Source organism: Microcebus murinus, chromosome 13 (assembly GCF_040939455.1).
Source record: "Microcebus murinus isolate Inina chromosome 13, M.murinus_Inina_mat1.0, whole genome shotgun sequence".
NCBI classification, from domain to species: Eukaryota; Metazoa; Chordata; class Mammalia; order Primates; family Cheirogaleidae; genus Microcebus; species Microcebus murinus.
Window position 1 is genome coordinate 32523585 of NC_134116.1, and position 15532 is coordinate 32539116.

Consider the following 15532-nt stretch of genomic DNA (forward strand, 5'->3'; position numbering starts at 1 on the left):
ACCCATTTTTTTATTCTGTCAAGTAGAAGGGTAATTCTCTTCCCAGTTACTCTATTTTGGCCAGAAACAGAAGTTCAATGATGTATACTTTGTTCACATTGGTACACCAGTGTGTCAGAGCATTCTGTTTAAAATTCACAGAAACAAACAAACAAAAAAAGGTGTACTAATAGGACAGCCAGGCATGAATAGTGTGGTAGCTCATAAAGATCCAGGAGTACAAATTAGCTGGAATGAATGAATGCTAAAAGAATCTTGATGGATGGAGTATTAAGAACAGTTTAGCAAACAAGTAAATGTTCTCTAACAATTTTACTTGGGTTTACAATCTAGGCAAGTTATTTAACCTATGTAAGCCTTAGACTCCTCAAGTATAAAATTGGGAAGAAAATAATGTCCACCTCATAGAGTTTTTTAGGAGAATTATATGCAAAATGCAAAATTTCTGGAATATTGCATTTGTTCAATACATTGAAGTTCCCATTTATCTGTCATAAAGATTATTGCAGCATGTGGGCAGATATATTATTTAAGCCATTCTTGCTGAAGGGAGAACTTAAATTGAACATACTTTCACCCTCAAGTGTAAATTCTCCACAGAAATTGCAAAAGACTATTTAGGAAGTGAATGAAAAATAAGGAAAAGAAAACTACATTTCAAGTTTTATCTTGCAGAAAGTGGGAACCCTTGCTCTCAGTATGTAAAGTTTTGATGAATGCTTGAGGGATTTGGAACTCCATAACTGTGGCTGAAAAACTTGCTTGGCTGCCTATTTCAGTTAGATAATTTCAAACTAGCGTCAACATTCTCTCTCTTTAGGTGTTCTAGTGAGTGTAGAATCAGACAATCACTTTCACTTTCCTTATATTTCTCATTCCTATTATGCCACTTAGTTTGCTAGCACTTCATTTCAACAGACAATTGATTCCTGGTGATAGAGTGATTGTTTTGTTTTGTTTTGTTTTTGTCATTGTACCTACAGACTACCAGTCTCCCAATCTTATTATATAACTAATTCTAGAATCCTATCTTTGAAGTTCTCCTCTATGCAATCATTCCAGGTAAAATGTACTGTGTTCTTTAAATTTTATTTTATATTATGTAAGGTGCACAGCTATCCACATAGTAAGAAAATGAAATATTAACAGTAATTATCAGTTTGAGAATGTCTGTGTGGGACAACACTGAAGAGCAGAGGCTACTTTTAGTCCTCATAGTTATTCAATACTGGTGGAGGCAGAGATGAATGTAAGTATGAGGAGAATCTCTGTTGAAGAAACAAGGGACCCTCCAATTCGAGGAAATAAACTTGAAGAGACTTTGGAGCACAGTTAGGGAAATTACATATCTATGTTGCTGAATTGAGCTGGAGGATTTGAAATTCTTAGGCAAGAGGGTGTGTGGGGGGGGCTTTAGGAACCTCAGGGCCATTTATCACAAAAGTTTCATCTCTCCTCAGTATAATACTTGGCCCATAGGAGGTCATCTAACACAAACTTTCTCATCAGCAACAGTAATTAATTTGACTTAAATAAAATCATTGGCAACTTTTAATTAGAGGACCTATCTGCTAGGAGCCAAGAGGAGAAAAATGGCAGCATTATTTTGCTAGAGAAGATATAGAGAGATTGATACAATTAATATAACTATTTGAAATAGTATCAAGAAGGCCAAACAGAGGCCTCAAGTAATTTCAGAAAGAAGGGATTCCTAAGTTGCTATCTTAAAGTGGTTTCACAAGAAGACATATTTTGAAGCCATGTAATTCTAGGCATGTCAAATTTAACATCATAATAAATTCATATTATGAGCTGTCTGTATTAGTATAGTCATCAGAAGCTATTCAAAACTATCTTCCTGCATCTGTAATACAAAATGAAAAAGATAAATTTTTTTACTATAAACACTCACTCCTTTTGTGAGCTTTCTTCTCTCTTTTGTGGACAAGACCTGTTTATTCTTGATCAATTGAGTTTTGTTATTACTGTTGGGGAATTGGCCATGTTGTTTCCTTTTCTTATGGCAATAAAGTCTAGCGAAAGACAAGAGTGAGTCACTGTGTTCACAAGCAGTGCTCCTTGATATTTATAAAGGTGTCTGCATGCATATGGCATCCACTGAAAAGGAACAATAACTGGGGCAATATTTACCACTCTCAGGGTAGGCATTTAACAAAAGCATACAATCACTCCAGGTATGGCTGACATTAGAGTCATGCTTTCAGTGGGAGAGGCCAGCAGGTACTATCCTTAAAGATAAAGTGAACAGACTGTCTCTGTGTTCATCTACTCATCCTCAATGTAAGCAATGTGTGCCTCTTTTGCCATTCAACGGAGTCACTTTAGGAGCTGAAAATAGGGATGAATACCCAAAGCCAAGATGCAGAAATTCATTCCTATCATACCAGATAGAATTATCTCCATTGGTTCTCCCTGTTAGAGTAGAAGAATAGGAGACAGGGCTGAGAATGGATACAGGGATTTGAAGATTGGCTGTAGGTGTTAAAATACACCACCCTTAGGCAGAAGCTAACTACAGGGGCTGACAACCACAGGCAAGAACCATCTTCAACCAGCTTGTCAGATATCTCTGTCACCTTACATGAACTTTGGTTAATTATAATATAGTTTACATTGTGGTTTTAAAATTTCTCTACCCTTGAAATCATCATGACAGTTCTGAGACAACTATATAATGTATAAAAATGGCAGGGAACTCAATTCTAGAAATTACCACCTAAATTCTTAGTAACAGCCAACGTCTTAGTCTTCAGCCAATGTCTGCCCTCAATTAGTAAGACTTCAAAAACCAAAAACCACTTCTCAGTGAAGCTGCTCCTTTTTGGGCCTGCGCTCTCTCTCTCTCTCTCTCTCTCTCTCTCTCTCTCTCTCTCTCTCTCTCTCAGTGTCTCTCTAGATTGTGTACTTTTGCTTTCAATAAATACATTTTAAAAAGAGCTATTACTTACTTGATTTATGTGGTACATCCTGAAATTATTTTCCTTACAATTGCCAAGAACTTGGAAAAACTTCCATTTCGAGTCCTCTAATATCCCTACTATACTAGCAAGTACTTAAAAACTTGGCCAAGTCAGAAGAGATCTTTTCGGTTATGTTAATGCTCAGAGTATAAACATTGGAAGGTAGATTGACAAGTCAGCCTGTGAAATTTGTTGTTAGAAAGCCATTAGTCCATGTTACTGGTGAGGGTTGGTGAACATGAAACAATCAATTATACTGTAGCACTATGACAAAGTATCCATTCCTGGGTAGTGGTTACAAAAATACACACACACACACACACACATACACACACATATTTCCTAATTATAATATCTGGGGATCATAATACATAGAAAACATTTTTGTCATTTAGGGATTTAATTGTATGTGTGTAATGCCTGCTCCTCCAAGAAGCCAAGCATCTTAACAGACAGACAAAATGTGTATGGGAAATAAAGTTCAACAGAGGCTCCTATTTGGGGCAGGGCTTTTACCATATTTATCTGAGAATTGCAAGCTGGTTCCTGTCCACAAATTATACAATATGATCCCTTCAAAATATGTGTTCATGAAGATGCTGACAAATTGCCTGTGATGCTAGCTTTAGCATGTACCACCTGAATCTCTCAATTAGCACTATATTTGTTCATGGTGCTTATATTTTCCTAGTGAATTCAAATGTGGATCAAGGGAGCTAACATAAACACTAATGAGCTTTGTTTTTTTCAGTTGCTTCTTTCCAGATATGTTCCTTTCCTGTGTGCACATACATATTGCATTTGTTTCCACTGAAATTGGCAATTCATATGGATAATCCTTTGATAGTCCAGGCCTAGAAAGTTGAAGGACTATTATCTGGGCCATTAACAGTAGCACCTATATTCCTACAGTGGTATTGTCAGGTTGGTAATCTTGTTCTTGGTTCTTGGTATGCTCTTGGCTGAAAAATGGCCAGACATAGTAAAAGCAAGATAAGCATAAAAATGAGGTTTATTGAGGAAGAGCAAGTTAGGTTTATAGAGCAAGAGCAGGATAGATTCACCATAGACAATGAACAGTCCCCAGTTGTAACAAGAGACTCTGGTTATGGTCTGAGGTCCTATTTTATGCTGTCCGGATTGGGCCCTCCTCATGGTTCAGATATCACCATATCACCATGGAACCACTTTGATGGACAATTAATATAATGATAATTACCCTTAAGTTATTCCAGGTCACTTTTCAGATCCTACTGTGCCTGGGCTGCCTGGCCCACAGGGTACGGGGTGGGCAGGGGTCCTGCATTCCTTTGCAGATTAGCAGGGTGCTCTTCCTCCCCCCAAGTATGGCAGTTGTGCAGGACAGGATTAAGGTAAAACAGAACCAAGATGGGGTGCCCACCCTTGTCCTTCTTCCCATGTGGGGCAATTACTTGACACAGTACCAAGATGAGACTAAATGTCTTAGGGACATTTTTGTCCCTAAGACAGCTGGATTTTCCTCACTATCTACCTAGCAGTGTATTTTAGTAGATTTCAGAGTAGCATACTCTATGGCAAAGAACACTGACTAGAGCTTAATCTGTTAAATATTATATTAAACATTCAATACTATGCATTGTCAACAATTTGCCATAGTTACAGTGAATTACTTTAGGACTATTTTGAATTGCCCATCTTATAAGTGAACTATTCTATATCAGCATTATATTTTCTTATTAGGTAGAAATTTTGTAGGTAGCACCTCACTGGAACAGCATTTTGTTTTGTTTTTTGGTTTTTGCTTTTTTTATTATAATAATAGCGGGTGGAAACATTTCTGTATGTTCAGTTGGGTAAGCAGCTGCTCATTTTTCAGCATGGTAAGGTCTTGGGATTAAACTTGTCCATTGACTGGATGTGATATTTACCTTCACAAATAATTTCTTGCACTTGCAATATGTGATTTTGGTTCAGAAGCAACCCATTGCAGTATGGAAAAGTCATATCTAAGAGAAATAATTTTCCCTTCAGCAAGGTGATTTGCTTTTACTAAGTAAGGTTCAGTAACAGGAATCAGTTGCCATCCAAAAGGCAGGAAAAAAAGCACTTGAGTTTTAAATTCTGTGACCAGAAATCACAAATAACTTCAGTCATTTATGAGATGGCTATAGACTTGTGTCTCCATAGACATTGCAACTTTAAAACTGAAGCAGAAAGGAGACCCAAAGGCAGAGATTGTTCTATTGGTATCTGGAATTGAGTTGTCCAGACTACTACTAGTTGTAAGATTACCATGCAACTTTGCCATTTCAATGGTAATCTATTTAAAAAAAAATAATAAGGTCAAGCTAACTGCCAAGATAAGAAATATGCTGCTTCTCTGCCTCTGTGTCAATTCTACTTTACAAATCTGGTTTAAGTGCCTGTCTTTAGCAAAACACAAATAAATGAAATCCAGAAACATAGCTTCCTGGAGTCTGGGAATGAGCAGTTTCACATGTTTAGAGAAAGGAAGTGTGTGAATTTTCATATGTCCACATTTGGGTGAAAAAAGTAGAAAGATTTCTTACACTTGAGAGGAACAGGGTATGAGTCTAGAGAGGATCAGATTTTAGTTGGCTAATAGAAAATGAAGAATTTTCCAGAGACTCTGCCAATTCACATATGTGTGTGTATGTGTGCATACAAATATATCTTGATACATACTTGAAAACTCACAAACATATAGATATATTCACATGTTCATTTATATTTAATAAAAAAGAACAAAGAGAAAAATTCACAAATTAGAAAAAAAAAAAGTCCATGAAAGTAAATAGATAAATGGAATGAAGAGGACAGGAATAAAATATAATATAGACTTTGAGAAATATGCTTTATTGTTACACTTAATTTTATAACATGAATTATATTATGTAATTATAATGCAAATGTATGTTTTAAATGAATCATTAAAGTTAAAATGAATGACCACAGAGAGAAAATATTTTAATTTCCTTTAAAAAAACATAACAACAATATTTTGACTATACATTCCTACTAGTATAAAATCTAAGTGGTGAATAACCATAACATTTGTCAGCAGACTGCTTTTTATAATAATATTGTTTGTGCTAGTGCTTTATTTTCTATCCTGAGACTGTCATAAATGTACTGCAGGATAAAACATATGAGTAATTGTATGAGTATCATTGAGAATGGAGATTTCTCACTGTGGAGGAGAAGATACATATGGAAGGTCTATGAAGTTATGCAAAAACTCTTTCATTTTGTATTCAAATGGGAAGTATCAATGCTTAAGGTGTCTTGTCCTTAAACTGCATATGTCTTAGTACCACCCACTGAAAATTGCTCAGATCTGTGGCTAAGCCAGGAGCACTGAGCATCTTTAACACACAGGTTGAAGTTAAAATTTACTGTTTCCACCAGAAAGTAGACAGGACACATTGGAAAACTTACTGATTCTAAACATAGGGCGGGATTTTACATAGGATACCTTCACATTAAAGGAAATGAGGCAGTTATCAAAGACTGTGCCTTTGATACTTGACTACTTTACTACACAACAAGAAAACTAATGAGCATCCCAAGAAACCTCTCACTGTCCAATCTGGGACACTTGAGCATCATAAGAATAGTGACTACAGAGGATTAAATGTATATTAAATGTGTTTAAATCCATGAGTTTTTAATAAATCTCAAAAGATTCTTATTGGCTATTCCCATCTTTAAAGAATGAAAGAAAACTTTAAAACATGTAGCAGAAAAAAATCAATAATTTATCATGCCTTTTATTCAATATCTTGTTTTTTTCACCAAATAGATAATGGAAGTTTCTTTTATAGAAATACCCTGAACAATGTAAGAAAATAAAAGACAAAATTAAAATATAAACATTTTGCAATTTCTAATGAGTTAATAAACCAGGGAATGATCATTAATGTTTAATACAGCAAAGAGTGAAAATAGTGATATTCAGACATGTACTTCCTTATGAAAAAATACAATATCACCTACACAATAAAAACTGAAATGGAATCTGATTAAGATTTTTGATTTCACTTCCAATTCATTTTGTAGTACTAAAATGGATACAGGTATATGTGTAAAAGCATCACAAAGTTATAATGAGCAAAATTCAGACTATGAAAACTATATGATAAGGGTTTTAGTGTCTATTAACAATAACAACATTTCAAGAAAAAAAGATGGGGAAAGGCAGTCCTAAAGACTGAAAGAGGTTTAAGATGTATAACAACAAATTATAATATATGAATCCTATTTGGATCCAAATGAAAGCAAATGGTAAAAATCAACTAATCAAAAAACAGAATATTTATGAAACAACTGAATAATTCAAACACTGACCAGATAATCTATGAAATAAAGAGATGACTAATTTTGATTTGATAATAGCATTGCATTCCTGCTTTTTAAAAAGCCCTTATCTTTTAAAAACACAAAATGAAATATTTATAGAAGAAATACTATATTGCCTTGGATTGATTTGAAATAGTACAGAAGTAAGTGGTATGGATATAATGAAACAACATTGACAATGTGATGAAAACTGTTAAAGTTGAGTGATGAGTCAGTCTTCTATTAATATTAATTTTCAAAATGCAAGAAAGATAAAGAAATAAATAAGTCACATCTGTTCCTTACTGATGCACCTGAACTTGGAGACCTGATAATAGAAATAGGAGAAAATAACTACAACATTATCTGACATGTGGGCATACTTTTGGTGGCTTAATTATTTACTTATTAAAATAAATATTTACTTATTAAATGAGTACATGATACATTGAGATGTGTTTCTCTTTCTCTCCCTCTTTTTTCACACAGACCAGTGACCTGAAGTTGTCTAACACAGCTGAAGAATTTTTTTCTGTTTCTATTTTTAGGATAAGCCAATATCTATACATTTACTGTCATCCACACAATGGCTGCTCCAGAATTTCCTATAAAAGGGAGTTGTGAGAAGCTCTCTGGTTAGAAGTATGGGTGACAGCCTTTTGGATGCTAGGAGACTTACGTTGTATTTGTTTATCAAGGTTACTGCTTGAAAGGATCTACGGAAGTGGTGATGAAGCTCATAGGTTGCCTAAGATCTACCCATTCATCCCATTTGCCATCCCTTCTACCAATCACTGCTCTTGCATCTATCTTTTTTTTATTTCAGCATGTTACAAGGATACAAATGTTTAGGTTACATATATTACCTTTGCCACATGCAAGTCAGAGCTTCAAGCATGACCATCCCCCAGACGGTGTACACCACACTCATTAGGTGTGAATATACCCATCCCCTCTCCACTCTCCCACTCTCCCGACACCTGATGAATGTTACCACTGTATGTGCACTTAAGTGTTGGTCAGTTAATACCAATTTACTGGTGAGTACATATGGTGCTTGTTTTTCCATTCTTGTGATACTTCACTAAGTAGAATGGGCTCCAGTTATATCCAGGATAATACAACAAGTGCTATATCACCATTGTTTTTTGTGGCTGAGTAGAACTCCATGGTATACATATATTTTAAAGGAAATCCACAATGTAAGGTGTATCCCTGCCTGGAAGGGTTAGACACTGTTTTATTTTCCTCTGTCATGTTATTCAAATAAATATGCTTCTGCTTATGAGGCAGAGGGTTGTGACTGTCCTGTTTGGCTCATCTGCAATGTGTAGGTCATGGAATGCCAAGTATTACCTCATTCTATCGCTTCTGGCTCATGGAAAAAAGGAGATAGTATTGGCTAGAGCCAGATGTCCAATGTTCATAAGCTGGCTTTCTTTCTTACTAGCTATATGGCTATTGAAATTTTAATTCCTTTCCTTTAGTTCCTCAGTTTCATTATGGCAAAGATTAGAATAATAATAATATTTCTCATGTTAAGAGTTGTTGCAAGGGTAAAATGACCTAGTAAGTAAAAAACTGGAATACATAAGAAATGTTTGATAAATGTAGTCTTTTTCATCATAAATTATTAGAAGGTACTCTAGAAAGTTCAAGGTTGTGATCATTTGAGATGGGGGGTGGAAATAAACACAAATCTTTAGAACTGTCAGAGAAGTCCATAAGTCTCATTAGTTTGAGAAAGATCTTGGGATGGGTGGTATCTGACTTTCTTCTCTTTCATGAGGTGGTTATGCATTTCATATTTGATTAGCTCTTGCCTCTGTAAATCAGAGATTTCTTCCTTTTACCTTATATAACTTTAAAAACCAACAGAGAGGGGCTTATTGTGAACAATTAATAATTGAACATTTTTATCCTTTGGGAATGAACACTTAGGAAAAGTAATTTTATACTATAGAAAAATAGCTATTGGACATTACAAAATGCTAAAATTATAAAACATACAAGTAATTATATGGGTGTCATTAAGAACAGAGATGTCTCACTCTGGAGGAGAAGATACATATGGAAGATATATGAAGTTAAATTTCTTATAAAATGGAAAACTTCCATATAATTATATATTAATTATTTATATATGACATTACTAGGAAACTTTAAATTTATATCTAATTGCAAATGTGTTTTATGAAGTAAACTTGTACCTAAAGATCTGTCCATATCTCTGAATAACCTATATTTAGAAAGAATATTTTGATATCCCCTCATTCTACATGTTAGTTTATAAATAGAACTGTAGGAGGCAATTAGGGTTATTTCAATTAAAACATTCAAAACCCTCTGCAAAATTCTACAGGGATCAGTATATATTACCACAGGATATGTATGTGTTTTTTATTATTTAAATACAAAATTACCTCTATTCCATGCTGCAGATTTGCTGACCATGGCTATAATTAATCTTCTAATGATTAAAAAGACATTTTTTGATGTCAAATAATTGAGAATAATAGACTCTATGAATTTTGTAAAAACCAATTTATTAAATTGGTCCTTAACATCTTGGATAACTTCCAAAATAGTATAAGTGAATGAAATTTAGCAATGAAGTATTTCTTTTGAAGATAAGATTTATATATGAAAATGCTCTGGAAGAAAACCTATCCTATCTATTTCACTGTGGCAGTAACTGTAAAGTTAAATATATAGAATTGTTGAAAATGGAAATGTGAAGAATGAAGTTAAATAGGACTGAAAGAGATGAAGGACATATTTGATAACATAAGATCATTTTCAAACATAGGCTAGGAAATTCAACTCTCATAAGTTACTTTAAAGAGAAGTGGTTAACATTCTTTAAATTCACTTTTATATAGTGTTGTATTGTTACACACTTTGCTGCATGGCCTCTTTTTCATATTAATATGTAACAGGAGATCTAAAAATATGTGACACTCTTCAACAAGGTACTAAAAGATGCTTATAGAGTGACATCAAAAGATACAGTAATATTATGAAAACAATTACTAATTATAATAATTACATGCATGTTCCTGGAGGAATAGCTTTAATATTTTAGTAAATATTTATTAGTAACTGCTGTGGACCATAGAGTAATCCAAAGCTTTCCACAATTTTTTTTTTTTGTCTCATTCTTCAGCTTCAACTCTTTTATGTCTTTCACATACACTTTCTATTGCCATACTTAAATATTTTCAGTTACCTAAATTCTTTCTAGGACACTTAGATATGGTTCATGCTTTTTTTCTCTCGAATTCAGTGTGTTATTTTTTTTTTCCTCCTTTCCCATTCCCTGCAATAAAACTGGCAAAGATCTACTCCATTTTTCAGATTTGACTCTAGAAAAGATTGTGTGTCATCTGCTCCCCACCAGAAAACAATTAATCATAGCTTCCTTTAACCTAGCACTATGCAGCAATGCAGCATTTATAAAACATTATCAAATTGATATTTAACAAAGCCATCTCCTCATTTTAAACCATGGTGATTTTTCTCCGTGTTTGCAGTATTGAGCCAAATGACTAATTGTTGAATGCATGCTGTGGTTTAGGTATGATTGTTAGACTATTGCATCCTTTTAATTGGTTATTTCTTTAAGGTTCAGATGTCAAGATCTCTTAATTTGATCAGTCTTATGTGGTTTAGAAATAATTTAAGGTATGGCAAAACATTGTCAAAACTATTGATTTCATCTATGTCAATCTAACTTTGAGGACATGTGTAACAGATACTGTTGAACTATCACACTCTCTGTAGCAATGCCGTTTTAGAAAACTCCCTGCAGTGACAAAACAGTTCCACATCTGAGGTGTCCAATATGTTAACCATTAGTCATATTAAGCATTTGAAATGACTAGTGTGACTGAGAAATAAATCATTCCATTTCATTTTAATTAATTTATATTTAAGTAGCCACCTATCTTACAACTTGTGGCTATCCATTAGATAATACCAATCTAAAGCTAGAAGATAGTGAGAATTCAAATATTTTCAATATTATACTCCATACTAGCTATGTATCTTTACACACTGCCATTTAGTTAAATAATTTCATAAATGCATGCTTTTCTAGCCTTATTGCTGCACACTGGAAATTCAAAGATAATATATATTCACAGAACCCTAGACATTTTTACTTTCTAAGGAGGAGATGTGATAAAATCTAACTCAAATTGATAAAATTTGAATAATAAATATTTGCCTCAGCCTGTTTGCCCACATCCTAATTGGATAGTTTGCAGAGACATGAAAGAAAAGGAGAAGTGAGAGAAACAGAGAAGGCTTTATAAAGCAAGAAGAAATATAAAAGAGTAGAGATGTTAATCACAGAATGAAAAGGTTCAAAATGAATTTAGTAGGATCCAGAAGTAGAAAATAGAGATAATAATATGAAGATAGTCATTCTAAGGAATATTCTTTTAGAGTTTTACAAATTTAATTAAAAACCCCTTAGATTTTAGATTATGTAGATTTTCATATATTGGTTTATTCAATGTTATTTCTTCTAACCTGCATGCTTAATAAGAGATAATATGTCTGGCTTGTTCAGGGTGCCCTTTCACCTAGAATAATGCCTGATCCATAAAAAGCCTTTAGATGAAAGACCAACTTAATCATTATGTTCTGAGCAATATCATAAAAACTTATAAATCCACATAAAAATACATTGATGAAAATAAGCCACTTAAAATGCAAAAAAATATTGGACACAACCTAGAAATTACAAATCATTTACATGGCAGCAACATCAATATAATTTTCACCATTGGCAGGAGATAACTGTAATAAAAGAAATATCTTTCAAGTGACAAGGTAAACTAATAATCACTGGCAACATGTTGTTTTGTTGATATTGGAAATCCAGCATTCAACAATCAAATTTCCTTTTTCTTTCTCAGAGGCTAATCACTATTTTCATATGCCTTCTTTTTTTCCCAATGTTTTAGTACACATGAGTGTATGTGTGTGTTCATGTGCACCTTTGTATGTTTTTGTAAATTGTGTGGGTTTTGTTTAGATAAGAAAAAAAGACAGCAAATTCAGACAGATGACATTCTCAATGAAAAGAAAGAAAACCAAAAGGTGCTTAAAACTATTTTAATGTTTGATTTCATTAAACATATCTTAAGCAAATTATGGCAATATATAATCTGTTAAATCTGAATGGAAGGACATTCCTCTTCGTTATGTCATCAGTCTACATTTTTTTCAATTTTTGTTTACAATATTTCATAATTTAAAATGAAACAAAAGTATAGCTACGGTGTAAAACCTAAATTTGTTACAGTAATTCATTCTTCTTAATTCTGAAGGTTTTCATACACTTATTGTGACACCAGTTTTAAGTAAATACTAATTTAAACTGTTTAAAAACCTATTTTGAAATGTCTAAAATACTATTTCTTTAAAATGTCGCACTTATGAGAAACGGTATTTAAATCCATTTCCATGTTACATTGAGTTTAGGAAAATAGCTATTATATTGACATGTTTCCTGTCTCCTTAATTTATATTTTAGCAAAGCATACCAGTAAGTTTTTAATTATAATTTTATCCCCTATTCATAAAATGTATACATCTTTATTTATAATGGTTGCTTTTACCAATTCCATAAATTTTCTATTTTTACTCTTCTTCAAAGGAAGCTTTTCTGAATTTTTGCTCCTGAAAGACTTTATGTCAGCACTGAGCCATATTCAAATATGGAAAAATTAAGTTGGCCGGAAACACATGAAATCAGCAAAGTTAAGAGAACATATTAGTATTGGGGGAATTTGAGAAAATGCTGCTTATCCAGCATCGCTGCTGTGACTGCCCAGAGGCAAGTTTAATTAGGCTATAATTCATATTGCAGAAAGTAGTTTCATAATTACCTTCAAATAACCAAATGATATAGAACTCTAAAAAGAGTTGCATATTCCCAGTAATGAGCCAATTTGCAATTGATGGAATTTTTTATGTAAGGCATTTAATAGGCAAACAATATTTAAAAATATGTTACTCCAAATATATATCCATGTGGTTGAATTTTAGGAGCTTATGTCAGAATATATAGAAGTAATAAAAAGAATTAAAAATAAAACCAACTCAAAACATGTTTTGCTCAATATTAAAAGAACTATTTCCAAAACCTGGAAATACTTAACAACCCTTAACTAGGTTTCATAGTTGGACCATAAGAATTTTAATTAGTTAAGTATGGAAATTACATTTAATTAAAATCCATGTTTCTTAATGATGAGTAAAAAAATAGAAATGCTTCATTTTCTGACTCAGGGTGTCTTTGGTCAATTCTTCATTATCAAATTGACTCCAAAATCATAGCTTCTTAATACTTTTTAAGTTTGTCTTTTCCAAGGGATAAGTGATTTTATTGTATTAAAATACTAACCTGTGGTGACTCACGCCTGTAATCCTAGCACTCTGGAAGGCCAAGGCGGGTGGAGGATTGCTTGAGATCAGGAGTTCAAGACCAACCTGAGCAAGAGTAAGACCTCATCTCTACTAAAAATAGAAATAAATTAGCTGGACAAATAAAATATATAGAAAAAATTAGCCAGGCATAGTGGCCCATGCCTGTAGTGCCAGGTATTCAGAAGTCTGAGGCAGTAGGATTGCTTAAGCCCAGAAGTGTGAGGTTGCTGTGAGCTAGGCTAATGCCATGGCACTCTAGACTGGGCAACAGAGCGAGACTCTGACTCCAAAAAAAGAAAATATTAAAATACTAACCCAAACCTGAGACATAGCCTAAACTACAGGAAAAGAAAAACAGCAAGGCTTTAGGCAGAATGTGGTTTTGGGTTATTTTAATTAATCTAAAATGTATTTGTATTTCTGGAGATAGCAACATTATCAAAAGAGAAGAATTGACTCTAAAAATAGAAAATGTTTGAAATATTATGAGAAATTAAGGATGTCTAAATTAGTGCATTTAATATCTTGAGAATAGAGTTATAAGAGAAAAACAGCAACAACTACTTATAAATATCCAAAAAACAAAAAAGTATAATTTGGGTATGGAAACATACAGATGTTTCAGATAGGCATACATATATAAATAATTATACAACTGAAAAAAAATTTTATTTGAAGCACAAGAGCTGAATGAACAATAATTTTTATTATTTTATTTATGAAGCACTTAATAGTTGCAATTATTTATAGACTTTATAAAAATTAATTTAATTTTCACAGCTGAGTTAACTATTATAATGAGTTTCATTTAACAGATGAAAAAAGATGAGATAAAAAAAGTTGAATGTCTTACCAAGGTACACATAGGTAGCAATATTGAAGACAAAATTTAGCCCTAAGCAGTTTGCTTTCATAGCTGACATTCTTGACTCTATGGTGATTTTTCTTTATACTTTGCTGGTTGAGTATATTTTATGATTTATTGTGGTTAAAGGCAAACATATAACTATATTAAACATTCACATCAATCTGTCAGGAATTACAAAGAGAAACTAAGAGAAACACCATAGTATTTAGACCTACTGCTCTTGGTCTGAAAATTTAGTAGGACTAAAGACTTGAAATAATATGAATAATCATGTTTAATCTAATAAATATTGATTAATAATCTGTAAGGTAATTTAATTTATATGCAAGCACACATGAGCCTTAACTATTGATTAATATACGATGAATACATCAACACTGCAACATTTGAAATAGAAAATATTGTTGGGAAGCAATTCTCTTATGTCTGACATAACTTTAAAGGAGAGACACTTTCTGTCCTTGCTCTGGATGAAATGATGATTGGAAGGCCAATAGTGTTGGGAAATAAATAATTTGTCTTTCTTTGGAGCAAAGGACAGATTTGAGTACAGCCTCAGAAACATGAAACTGTCTCTCTCTCTAATAGGGGCAGGTACGATTTCTGTCCACCATACATCATTTGGATTACTTTTCTATAACATAAGCCACTGCATAGGCAGACATCTATCTTGACCCACCTGGGTGACCTCTTTCACACTTGAGGACAAGGGGAATTGGCATACTTAATACAGGTCACACTACTGATGGGGAAAGTCTCTGGGTGCGACATATGCAAAGCCTGCTGCTGATTGGATGTACGCATGCTTATTGCTTATTGGGTGCTTTTCAATCCCACTAGTATTGGGTGCTTTTTGAATCCCACCACTGATTGGACAACTCCTTGTGCTCACAGTTGATTG